Here is an 11,450-nt window from a genome sequence, read left to right on the forward strand (position 1 = left end):
TCTTCTCCCCTTCCCGCCTGCACTCCATTCCTTCCTCCTTCAAACTGAGACCCCTCTCCTCTAGGAATCTCTCCTGACTCCCCCAGGCTGAATTAGGCTCCTCCTCTGTACCTCTCGGACCACCAGATATGCCCATAAAAATAACATCCCAGCAGTCTGTCTGTCCCCATGTGGCAAGGGGACACACACACGCTGGCGATGCGATGAGGGCAGGGATGATGGCCTCATCATCCCCGAGCCATGCCCCCGTGAATGAGCATTTACTGATGACAATGACAAGAGTTACCATTTACTGGGCTTGCTGGGTGCCAGGTGCTGTCCTGGGTGCTGCAGCCCAGATACCCATCCAGGCAGGGGCGGCCACCCCTCAGCGCTGTGCGTATTGGCCGACACATCTCCCCTAGCTAAAATGCAGCCCCCTGACCTCTAGGAGGGGCCACCTCTGAGATGGTCCAGAGCCCCCTGTGGGATTGGCCAAGCTTGTCCCCAGCCACAGCCACACCTTTCTTTGGCTCCTCCCTTGCCCATCCTGCCGACCTCAGGTATATGTTCTCATTTTCACGAGAATCCCTGCCTCAGGCTCTGCTTTGAGAAGTTCCTAGCTAAGACAGGTGTGTCACCACCACAAAACCTCCCACCAACCCACCGGAGAAGGTCTCCACTACGGCCACTTTGAGGAACAGGGAAACCAAGGCTCCAAGGGGTCAGGCCATGGGCCTAACGTGGCCGAGAAGGATTTGAACCCAGGTCCTGTCTGACTTCACAGCTCAGGACCTCCAGCACTATGCTATAACATCTCCACAAATAGATGCACAAAGCAATGAACAAAGAGAAAGGATAGAAGAGAAAAGAAGCGTATAGGAAGAGTAAAATGGAACAGAGTGACAAACACAGTGTCGTCTTCCCATATCACAACTGAGGGACCCTCAGGGAGAACAAAGCAGCAGCTGAGCGTCACCAGGACCTCAAGCCTCACACCCCTGGGACCTGCCCTTCTTCCCTAAAGACTTGGGTTGAGGCCTGGGCCCTCTGGGACAAGCATGGGGTGCCTCGGCAAGGCTGTGGGCACACTTGGAGCTGGTGTGTCCGTCTGTAGGCACACGTGGGCATGTACACGTCTCAAACACATGAAGAAGAGGGTATATGTGCATGGCCAAAGTTCCCGCCGGAGGACCCCTGTGGCTGTGTCACCTCACAGTGGCCAAAGGGACAGTTCAGGAGGGCAGAGTGGAGGTCCGGCTTGGGTGACACTGTACCCCAGCTGCAGTCACAGTTCCAGGTACACAGTCGATATAAAAACAATAAACCCTTATTCCAAGTGATGAGACCTCTCCACAGTGGAGGGCAGACGGATCACAGCCTCTGGAGTCAAATCCTCATTCTAACATTCACCAGCTGTGTGACCTTGGGCAAGTGTCTCAACCTCTCTGGACTTCAGTACCTAATACATGGAAGCAGGAGAATCAAAATACTTAGCTATCAGTACAACATGGGCACCAAACAGTCACCCTGGAAATCAGAGCAGTGAGGATAGACACCAGCCACAAGGCCAGGTACTGCAGAGCAAAGCAGATGGAGCTGGATTCTGGCCCTGCAGAAAAAGCAACTATCTGAGGTGGGCCTGCTTGGCCTTTTCGTCCCTCTTCACAGCACTGCTCTTGGCTGGTCCCTGTAGCAAGTGACAAGTGACCTGAAACCCAGCTATCTTCCCTGCTGGGCTTGGAAGGCAGCAGTACCTGCCCCAGCTGCATGTAACTCAGTGCCAGCAGCTGGGAGAAATCAGGATTGAAGATCCAAAGGGGCCGTGGTTTTCTGCTGTGAGCACCTCTCAGGAGGCCCAGCTATTTCCAGCTGTCTCTGCAGCCTGGAGCGGCCTCACGCTTCTCTGATAAAATGCCGCTTCTCCCTTATAAGTCCTCCGACAGCAGCGTGCCCTGCCCATGCCCACCTGGGATGAACTTGGACCCCCCCAATCTCAGATGTTCCTCCATTATGGCTCCCAGCAAATAGGGCTCCATCGCCTCACTCCTCCATGCCACTAGCCTCAGAGGCCAAGGCCCTGACTAGGGGTTATTCTTTGCTATTGCCCAGAGCCTGGCGCACAGTAGGTGCCCAGGCTCTGCTCACATAAGCAGAGGGCTTCATTACAACTGTCACTTCTTGGAGGGGGTTGACCCCAATACCAACCCATGAAGCCCAAACATAGACGCAACCACCATCCTAGCCGGCCTTGGGGGCACCATTCCCACCCCAGGCCCAAGGACAGGGCCAAGGCCAAGCCCAAGCCCAGGACAGTTAGCCGCAGTGAGGTGGGCAGAGATGCAGGTAGCTGCACAACGGAAGTGGGAGCTGTTCTGCACAACAGTCTAAAAGAGCAACTTCAGTTTCCCTCCAGACTGCACACTTGCATGTCTGCACATGCACACACACACACGCCTCTTGATCCCAGTCCTTCTCTGCTCCCAGCTTGGTCCTGGTTCAGGATGCCAGGCACCCTGCACCAAGGCATGGCAAGGGCCTTGGACCCCTTATCTCATTGTGGTTGGGGAGCACTGCCTGTGCCCAAGTATCTGGGGGGTGTATTGCTAATGCAGACTCCCACCCACCCCGACTGAGGCAGAATCTCAGGGGGTGGGCCCTGGATGCTGAACTGTTAAAAAACAAAATAACCTCCCCAAGTGATTGTGCCGCTCCAAGTCCACACGCTCTGTGCACCCACAGACAGGCCAAGACGCCTGGGGTGGGGGTGGGGGTCGGGGGTGCACGGAGGAGACCCAGCGACAGAAAGGCTGGGGGAGTCCCTACACCTGAGACACTGGCCTTGGCCCTGTCCTTGGGCATGGGTGGGAATGGGGCCCCCAAGGCTGGCCAGGACGGTGGGTGCATCTATGTTTGGGCTTCATGGCCTCATGCTGGGGTCAGACCCCTCCAGGAAATGACAGCTGTCATGAAGCCCACCTCTTAGGTGAGCAGAGCCTGAGCACCTGTGCACACACCTGAGCAGACAGCTGGAGATCAACTGTTGCGGTGGGCCTGAGCATCCCCCCACCAGCCCATTTCCAAGAGGGCATCCCCAAGTGCACGGAGCGGCTGCACTCCACCCCTTCCAGACCCTGCCTAGCAAAGCGGCCAGCACAGACCCCGTGGAGTCCTTACACCGTGGCAGGGAGGGTGGGCACAGCTCCATCCCCATGAGAACCCTCGGCAGTAAGGAAGGGCGCCCCTCACCCATCCCAGGGCGTGAGAACCACAGGAAGGGGGGGCTCTGGGCAGGGAGAGGAATCCTTGCCTTCCCAGCGCTCCGGCCGGAGCACGCTGGGCCTGCCTTGGCTGGGGGTGAGGACTTCCTGTCACGGTTCAAAGAGCCTGATGGGAAAGGGCCTTGCTTGGGCCAAGCTTGTGCTCTCTTGCAGCCCACGGTCAGGGGGTCCTGGCCTGGACCACCTGTGGCCCCCAGGCCAATGGGCCAGCAGCGTCTGCCTCTCCCTGCCAGCCTCTTATCCTCTCTGCGGTCCCCACGCGGCCTCAGGCTGCTCCCCGAGAGCAGCGAGTGGAGGGCCGGCCCTCTGAGCCAGCTGGAGGCCTGTCTGTGTTCTTGGACAGGGAAAAAAAAAAAACCCCACAGCCCTGTCCTGGCACAACAAGGAGGAACAGAAAGCCCCTCGCAGGCCGCAGGCTGAGCAGGACAAAAGGTCGCTGCGCTCCCCACAGCAGGGCTGGGTCCAAACCGCAGCCCAGGAGCTGGGCCTCAGGCCTCTGCCACAGGGCCAAGCGAGCAGGGAGGGGTGCCAGGGGACCGGGGCTCCCGCCGAGGTCGCTGGAACTGCAGCCGCTGAGAAACGTGGGGCCTGGAAGGCTCCAGGTTCTTGGCTTTGAGCTGGGGAGACTCCGATTCACGCCCCGATCCCACTCCCTCGGAGATGCTTTTTTGTTTTGTTTTTCTCTTTTTAAACTTTTTTTTTAATTGTATAGTATAACACATTTACGAAGCAAAGAAATAAGAAAGCAATCGTTTTCAAAGCACTCTTCAACAAGGAGTTAACAGGACAGACCTCAGAGTGTGTCATGGGCTACCACACAATCCTCTCAGATTTTTCCTTCTAGCTGCTCCAGAATATAGGAGGCTAGACGGCTTACATATTTTTTTATCATCACAATCGGCTTTTTTCTTTTTGTGTGTGTGAAAAATAACATATACACACAAAAGCTATAAATTTCAAAGCACAGCACCATAGTTAGTTGTAGAACATGTTTCAGACTTTGACATGGGTTTCAATTCCACAGTTTTAGGTTTTTACTTCTAGCTGCTCTAAGAGACGGAGACTAAAAGAGATATCAAGTTAATGACTCAGCATTCATATTCATTTGTTAAGTCCCATCTTCTCTGTGTAACTCCACCATCACCTTTGATCTTTCCATCCCTCATGTTGGCGGTGTTTGGGCTATGGCAATAGGGGATGTTTGTTTGACATTTTAAAATGAGGAAAAGGCTAGGGCTTGATTTGCTCAGCCTGTTTAGCAGACCCAAACTTGAAAAACATGGGGTCCTGGGTGAAAATTAGGAACTCACTGACAACTAATGTCCATTTACAGAGGGGGAGTTTGTAAGAGGGGGGCAGAATCTGGGAAGGTGAGAGACACATACAAACAGAGGTAAGATGATGTTACAGATAGATGACGGATGGACTGACAGACAGATATAGATAAACTGGACAGATAGGACAGATATGATAGACAAGAGAGGCAGACACAGATGTTAGATGCCTAGAGGGATGGTTGGATGGATGGAGGATATAGATGGATAGATAGATAGATGGATGAAATGAATGGATGGACGGAAGGATGGATGGATGGACAGACAGACAGACGAGACAGGAAACTACACTCAGGTCTAACAAATTTGTGGGACAGATGAAGAAATGGACAGAAAGAGGTGAAGTCCCCTCTCTGGTCTCCCAGAGATCCTGGGCCATTCCAGGGCCTTGCTGGGGGCAGGCTGAGGGGACTGACGAGGAGGCCGCCACCCCGCCCTCACCCCGCCCTGAGACGAGGGTCCCTGGCCCCCAGTTCCACTCTGAGGCCCTGGGCTGGCCCCTCCTTAAGACAGGGGCAGCGCAGCTGAGAGTGGTTAGTAGGCCCCCAGCCCCTGCTGTGCTACAGCAGTGACTGCACTAGACCCACCGACAGGCCTGCCGACATTTACGATACTGTTTTCCAGAGGGGAAGCACGTGCCCACTGCCACATCAGAGGCACTCGTTCCATGCTGCCCTCTACCCTGCCTCCCTCCTCTTGGGGACCCAAGCGTCCCTGCCCCCTCGACACAGATCCAGGATGCCAAGGGCCCCAGAGCAGAACAGCCCAAGCCCAGGCCCCTGCCCCCCACCCCCATGCGGTTTCCATCCCTGAACCCCATCACCTGTCTAGGTTCTCACTCTGGCCCTTTGGGGAGAAAGGCAAGCAACAGGACTCTCGTTAAGCACCTACTGCATGCCAGGCCAAACTGTAAGCACTCTACAGACCCCGCCTCCGGCCCAAGCAGCCAGGGTGTGTGCGCTGCGTCATTGCTTGTCCAAGGAGGTCCAAGGAGGAGGGGATGGAGTTAGGATTTGACCCAGGGCTAGCGCTCCATCCACTGGAGACGTCTCTGGTCTCCTCTCCCAGCGCTTTGGCTCTACCACCTGCCTCCTTCCAGCACTGACGGCCCCCACAACATGCAAGGAACTCTCTCAGCCTCAGGCCAGCACCCACTGCCCTTAGCCCCTTCATAAGACCTCAGAAGCTCACCCATATGAGAGGGGGACAAAGAAGAGGAGCTGGGAGGTGGGGGTGTGAGTGCAAGGGGCTGTAGGGGGGCAGGCAGAGTGAGCCTGGGAGGGTGGGGGCGGGGCGAGCCTGGGAGGGTGGGGGCAGGGCTTGCAGTCTGGCAGGGGACTGAGCCATCCACCCCACCCCAGGTGCCCTGGGCAGCGGGCACTGCAGGAGCACTGGGCTTGGCTGAGAGGCTCCATGTGCGGCACAGGTGTCGGGGTATTTGGGGTCTCCTTGGTGTGCCTCCCCCAGGCTCTGTCAGGAGCAAAGGAGGGGTGTCTTTATTTGGACCCCTCGTCTTCTCACACACTGACTCCTGGGGTCCCACAGGAAAGCACGAAGGGGTCTACAGAGCCCCTGGGCAGCAAGTTGCCCAGTTCCATAGTGAGGTGCCAGCCTGCCCTCGGGGGCCTGCAGAGGAGGGGGCTTCCCTCCCACCTCAAGGGCAAGTGTGCAGAGGCTGACCTGTGACCCTGGGGTTCTGGGTCACGCACAGGCTGGCATCAGGTATCGGGGTAGGGGTGGGGTCCCTCAACGGGGAAAGGAGAGCAGGGTTTGCCCTCAGGCCAGATGTAGACCTCAAGGGAGAGAGGCCTTGGGCCGTCTCAAAGGAGATTTTGCCCAGGAGAAATACTAGAAGGCATGACGCAGCCCCAAAACAGAGAGCCTGAGGGTGGCCACAAACCAGGGGCCTGGGGTCCACAGGACACGGTGTCAGGGTTAAGTGATGGTGAGTCCCTGGAAGACAGAGGGCCTCCGAGGCCTGCCTAGGGCACAGCTATAGCAAGACAAGATGCACAAGCAGGGGAAGGCTTACCTGGAAAGTCAGGTGTGGCCTTTACTGTCCCCTCTCCTTCCCACCCCTTCTCACCCCCACACTGGAGGGCTCAGAAACCGCATCCGGCAAATGGAGTGGGGGGTGAGATGAGTTCAAGGTGGGGATACAGACACGAAACCAAACCACCCCCAGCCCATCTGCTCTGCTCTCCCCCAGCCCAGACCTCCGTCCTGGAGCAGCCTGAGCTGACAGAGTGAGCCCGGGATTCAGGCTAACAGGCAGGCTGCTCGCAGGGCTTTTTAAGGATCCTAAAGGGTTCCAGGGGCGCTGGCCCACCTGGTGCTTCTCCCGAGGAAGATCCAGCCCGAGACAGGTCTGAATTGGGCGGGCGGAGCAGTGGGCTTTCTTTAGCCACTCTGCAGAGCCGACTCCATTAACCAAAGCTACATACAGTTCTGGGCATACCCGTGGATTTCCGGGGAGAAGGACCATAGTTTTCTTCAGAGTCAAAGAGGTCCATGAACCCCCAAAAGTTAAGAACCCCTGAGATGAGAGATGTAAAAGTTTCAGCAAAGCCGAAAGCAATGCTCATAAGAGGGATCAGAGTGGTCACAGGCATAAAAGAAAAAAAAACAGGTTTTGGGTCCTCTCCTCTCCTTGGACCGAAACCCTCCGAGCACTGGGTTCCCCCCACTGCTGAGCCCCTCACTGCTGTCACTGTGCCATATGGGGTCCCCAAACCTTGGAGAGAGGGTGAGTGCTTCCCTGGGGCACCCCAGTGCTCTGACAACCTCATGGGGGGACCAATAACTCCCCCACCTGAGAGAGGCAGAGACTGGGGCTCAGGGAGGCAGAGGCTCTTGAGGGGGCCACAGAGCCAGATGGGGCAGGAGGGCAGGTCCACTGATTCCAGAGACTGCAGGCGCGCTCAGGAAATTGGGCAACTCTGAAACAGCTGATTTCCTGCTCTTCCTGTTCCCAGGCCGAGACCCTGCGAGTGCCCCAAGTGGGTGGCCCTCGGTCCCTTCTATTTATAAACAGACCATGTGAGAAGAGGAAGGCAAAGACCTGCAGGCCTGGGAAGGAGGAAGAGGAGGCTGCCACTGCACGGTGCCCCTTGCAAGGACAAGAACCCTGGAGGCCTCGGCTCTTCCGCCCACCAGCAGCGCGTTCTCTGGGGACTTCGAGGCTTTTTAATTCTCCGGAGACCCCCCTAGATGCCTGTACCCCTGGGAAGGGGGTCACGCACCCGATCTCCCCGGGAGCACCCCTGGGCTAGGACAGGCCAGCAGAGAGCAGGATGGACACGGCGGGAAGGAGGCCACAGGGGAGAAGCTCAGGCTTCAGGGGACAGGGCTCCCCTCGAACGTGCCCCTTCACAGAGAAAGGCTGACAGCGGCTGCTGCAGGCCACCCCGGGTGCCGGGTGCCGGGTCCACTCACGCACGTGCTTGTCTCAGCCCGGCACCGCACACCGAGGCCCTGGCCCCGTTTTGGAGATGCCCAAGCAGAGGCTCCGGGACAGTCAGAACCAGAGGCAGCTACGTACGCGGCCTCGTGCCCAGGCCCTGGCTTCACTCACAGACGAAGGCCCTGCTGGGGAGGGGAGGGGGACTCTCCCGAGAATACTGCACAAGTCGCCGCAGGTTCGGTGACTCTCCCAGGGCCCCAGCGCCGGTGGGGAGGGGGCAGGAGCATCTGTTTAAGGACCCAAGGAATCCCCCCACCTGGCGGAAACGGTCTTCAAGCAATGCAGAAACCACACCATTTGCATGGCAGGTGCCCTGGCCCCTGGGGCGTGGCGGGAGGCGGCTGCACCGTTGGCACCTGGATCTTGAGGGGTTTGAGAGACTGGTGGGGTGCAGCCGCGTCGGGCCGGGCCGTCACCGGGACACTGGGGCCTGGCGGCGGAGGCTCGTCTGCCCTCAGAGAGGAGCCGCATCCGCATCAGGAAGGACCAGCCACATCACAGGCAGGCGCCCGGGGATGACACATCCCACACCCCCACTGCTGCCTGTGATGTCGCTTTTGAAGTGAGCGGGGCGCAGACAGGAAGGCCGGGCTGGCATCCGGTTCTCGGGGCCAGGCTTCGTGCTAAGGGTCAAGGTACAGAGATGCCTGGGCGGGGTCTTGCCCCCAAGGAACCCCCAAGGCTAGTTACAGAGCACTCCCCCGCCCTTAGCACCCCCACCCTCCACCCGGCCTGTCATGCGGCCTCCCCATCTCCCGGTGGCCCCTCCTCTCCAGCCGCAGCATCCTCTCAGCATCCTCCTGCCTTCCTCTCTCCTGGTCCCCAGCCTGGCATCCCAGATGCAGCCAAACCAGCTTCCCGCGCAGCAGCTGGCCCTGAGCCTGTGGGGGCATTGTTGGCTCCCATCGCCGGAGGGGGGGACACAAGCTCCTCAGCCTGGACCCCCTCCCCCAGCATCCCCCGCCTCCTCTGCACCACACCCTGCAGTGGCACCCCTCATTGTCTACGACCCAGAACAGGAGCTGGCTCCCCCCACCCCTCCTCTGTGCCCTCTTTCCCACTCCCCCCTGCCCCACCCCCACCCCCGTCCTGAGCCGGGCTAAAGCCTCAGCTTCTTTCAAGAGCTCCTTCCCTTATCACCTCTAGGAAACCTCGCATGAACCCCCCCAGATGAGTTCAGGGGTCTTTCCTGGGGGCACCCTGGGTATATCTCCAACTACCCAGACCACTTTTTCAATTAAGGTAAAATGAAGCTAATGCAGAATCAACCATTTTAAAGTGCCATCTCATAGTCACATTATTGTGCAACCACCACCTCTATCTAGCTCCAAAACATTTTCATCACCCCAAAAGGAAACTCCCGTACCCGTTAAGCAGCCGCCTCCCCAACCCACCCGCACCCTCGGATCCGCGTCCTGTCTCTGTGGCTTCACCCATCCTGGAGACACAGAAATGCATTCAGACAATGGGTGGCCTTTAGTGCCTGGCCTTTGGGTTCCATCCTCTTTCCCTTGTGCCCCCTGCTCTAGATGAAGCCCCCCTCCCCCCCAGAGCAGGGAGCACCTCTCCCTCCACACACCCCAAGTGTGAGCTCTGAGCCAGACGCCTGGCTCTCAGTTCCAGCTCGGCCAGTCACCGGCCTCAGTTTTGTCACCCATAAAACAGGGACAAAAACGAAGCCCACACCCAGGACTGTTCTGATTCAACGAGTCCCCACGCGTAACTGCTCCTCCCGGCCGGGCAGCGCTCGGTGTACATCGCTGGGCTTTTATTACTCATCACTCCGAGCCCAGCCCACAGCAGGTGCCTAAGAGATGCTCAACCGTTCAACAGAAGCAAAAGTTTTCATTTCCAATTCGTTGAAATGGGTTGGGGCTAGCATGAGAACCGGGCAGGAAACGGGCTCGTAGAGAGCGTGGGGAGGCAGAGCCTACCACCTCTGGGGAGTCGTTTAAACAGAGTAGCTTGGCCACCAGGCGCCGACTGGACTCTGCCCATAGAGAGCTCACCCCCTGAGCAGAGGGCCTAACCTCTGGGCCTCCCCTTTCCCTTCTGTAAAGTGGGGGCACTGATGTCACAGGATGGTGGTGGAGGGGGAAAGCCTCTGCTTTCTCTGGTGTGCTTCTTGGCCTACCCTGGGTCTTTGGTCCAGTCCAAAGGCCTCACCCTCCTCCCCGAAGCCTGGCATCCTCTCCCCCTTGCTCCCAAGCCCCGAGCTCTGCCTGGACGATCAGCACAGCCTCTGAAGGGCCGCCTGCCCCCAGCCTCTCCATCTCATCCGTTCTTCACACCGAGGCCAGTGTGAGCTTCCTAAAACACTGCCTGCCCCAGGTCACTCTCCTGCTCAAAAGCCATCAGTGGCTCCCCATTGCTTCAACTACTGGTAAGAGGTGAGTGGAGTAGCTGAGAGCCTGGACTCCCCACTTCTTAGCAGGCAGCCTTGAAAGAGATTTTTCAACACCTTTAAACATCAATCTTTCCACCTGTAAAATGGGACTCATAAAAGTACATACTTCATGGGATTATTCTGAGGATTTGATGAGATAAAACAGGTAGAGTTTGTAGTAAGCACCTCCCAAATTGTAATTGCTGTAGTTTAAAAATAGAATTGTTATAAGTATTTCTCTCAACTGGCCCCAAACCAGCTTACAGCCTCATCTGCTGCCACTGCCCTAACAAATCTTTTGCTCCAGCTTGGATGGTCTAGCCACTGCCCCCTATTATCCCTGGCCATGTCTCTCATCCCAACCCTGCCCACCCTCAGGGTTCAGATTTCTAGAAAGATCTCTGTGTGGGTGTGGCCAGAGGACGGCCTGGAGGAGGGCAGGGTGGGTCATGGGATGAGCCGGGAGGGCAACCATAAAAGATGAGGGAGTGACCGAGAGGCTGGATCAGGGGGAAAGTGAAGCCACAGGAAGGGGTAGGGGTGGGGAGACTGGGAAGGGAGGCTGGAGGGCAGAACAGAAGGAGCAGGATTTGGGGCTGTGATTCCCGAGCAGCAGCAAATCCTGGTGGCTGATGACAGGAACACCAGGGACAAGTCAAACCCAGAGTCCCTGTGAGTTTGCAGGCAGAAGCCTGGATTGCAGGTCCGCAGCACGTAGGACAGGTGAGGGCGTCCCCGATGCTGGCAGGAATCCCACCAACCAAAGTCCTGGACATCCTTCCCTGGAGAATCACTTCCTGTCCAGAGTTGGGACAGGACAGGAGCTGGGCCCCACCCCCCCGTCTGAGCTGGGCCCCACCCCCCACCCCACCCCCCCACACCAGATCTGTGCCCCACCTTCCGCTCGAGGCCACTGACTCCCCCAACCCCCAGCCAGAGACTTGGGCCAAGGGATTCTAAAGCAGACGGTTTAAGCTTGGGGCAGCCGAGGTTCCGGAAGGAGAAGG

At 57.7% G+C, this 11,450-nt stretch overlaps 1 protein-coding gene across 4 annotated transcripts in view; it reads right to left on the bottom strand.

The window, feature by feature from the left end:
- The window catches only part of TNFRSF1B (TNF receptor superfamily member 1B), a 35,331-nt gene that overhangs the window by 17,122 nt on the left and 6,759 nt on the right, over positions 1-11,450 (bottom strand). The gene's annotated exons all lie outside the window — the stretch shown is intronic.

The sequence above is a fragment of the Tamandua tetradactyla genome, chromosome 2 (assembly GCF_023851605.1).
Source record: "Tamandua tetradactyla isolate mTamTet1 chromosome 2, mTamTet1.pri, whole genome shotgun sequence".
Classification (NCBI taxonomy): domain Eukaryota; kingdom Metazoa; phylum Chordata; class Mammalia; order Pilosa; family Myrmecophagidae; genus Tamandua; species Tamandua tetradactyla.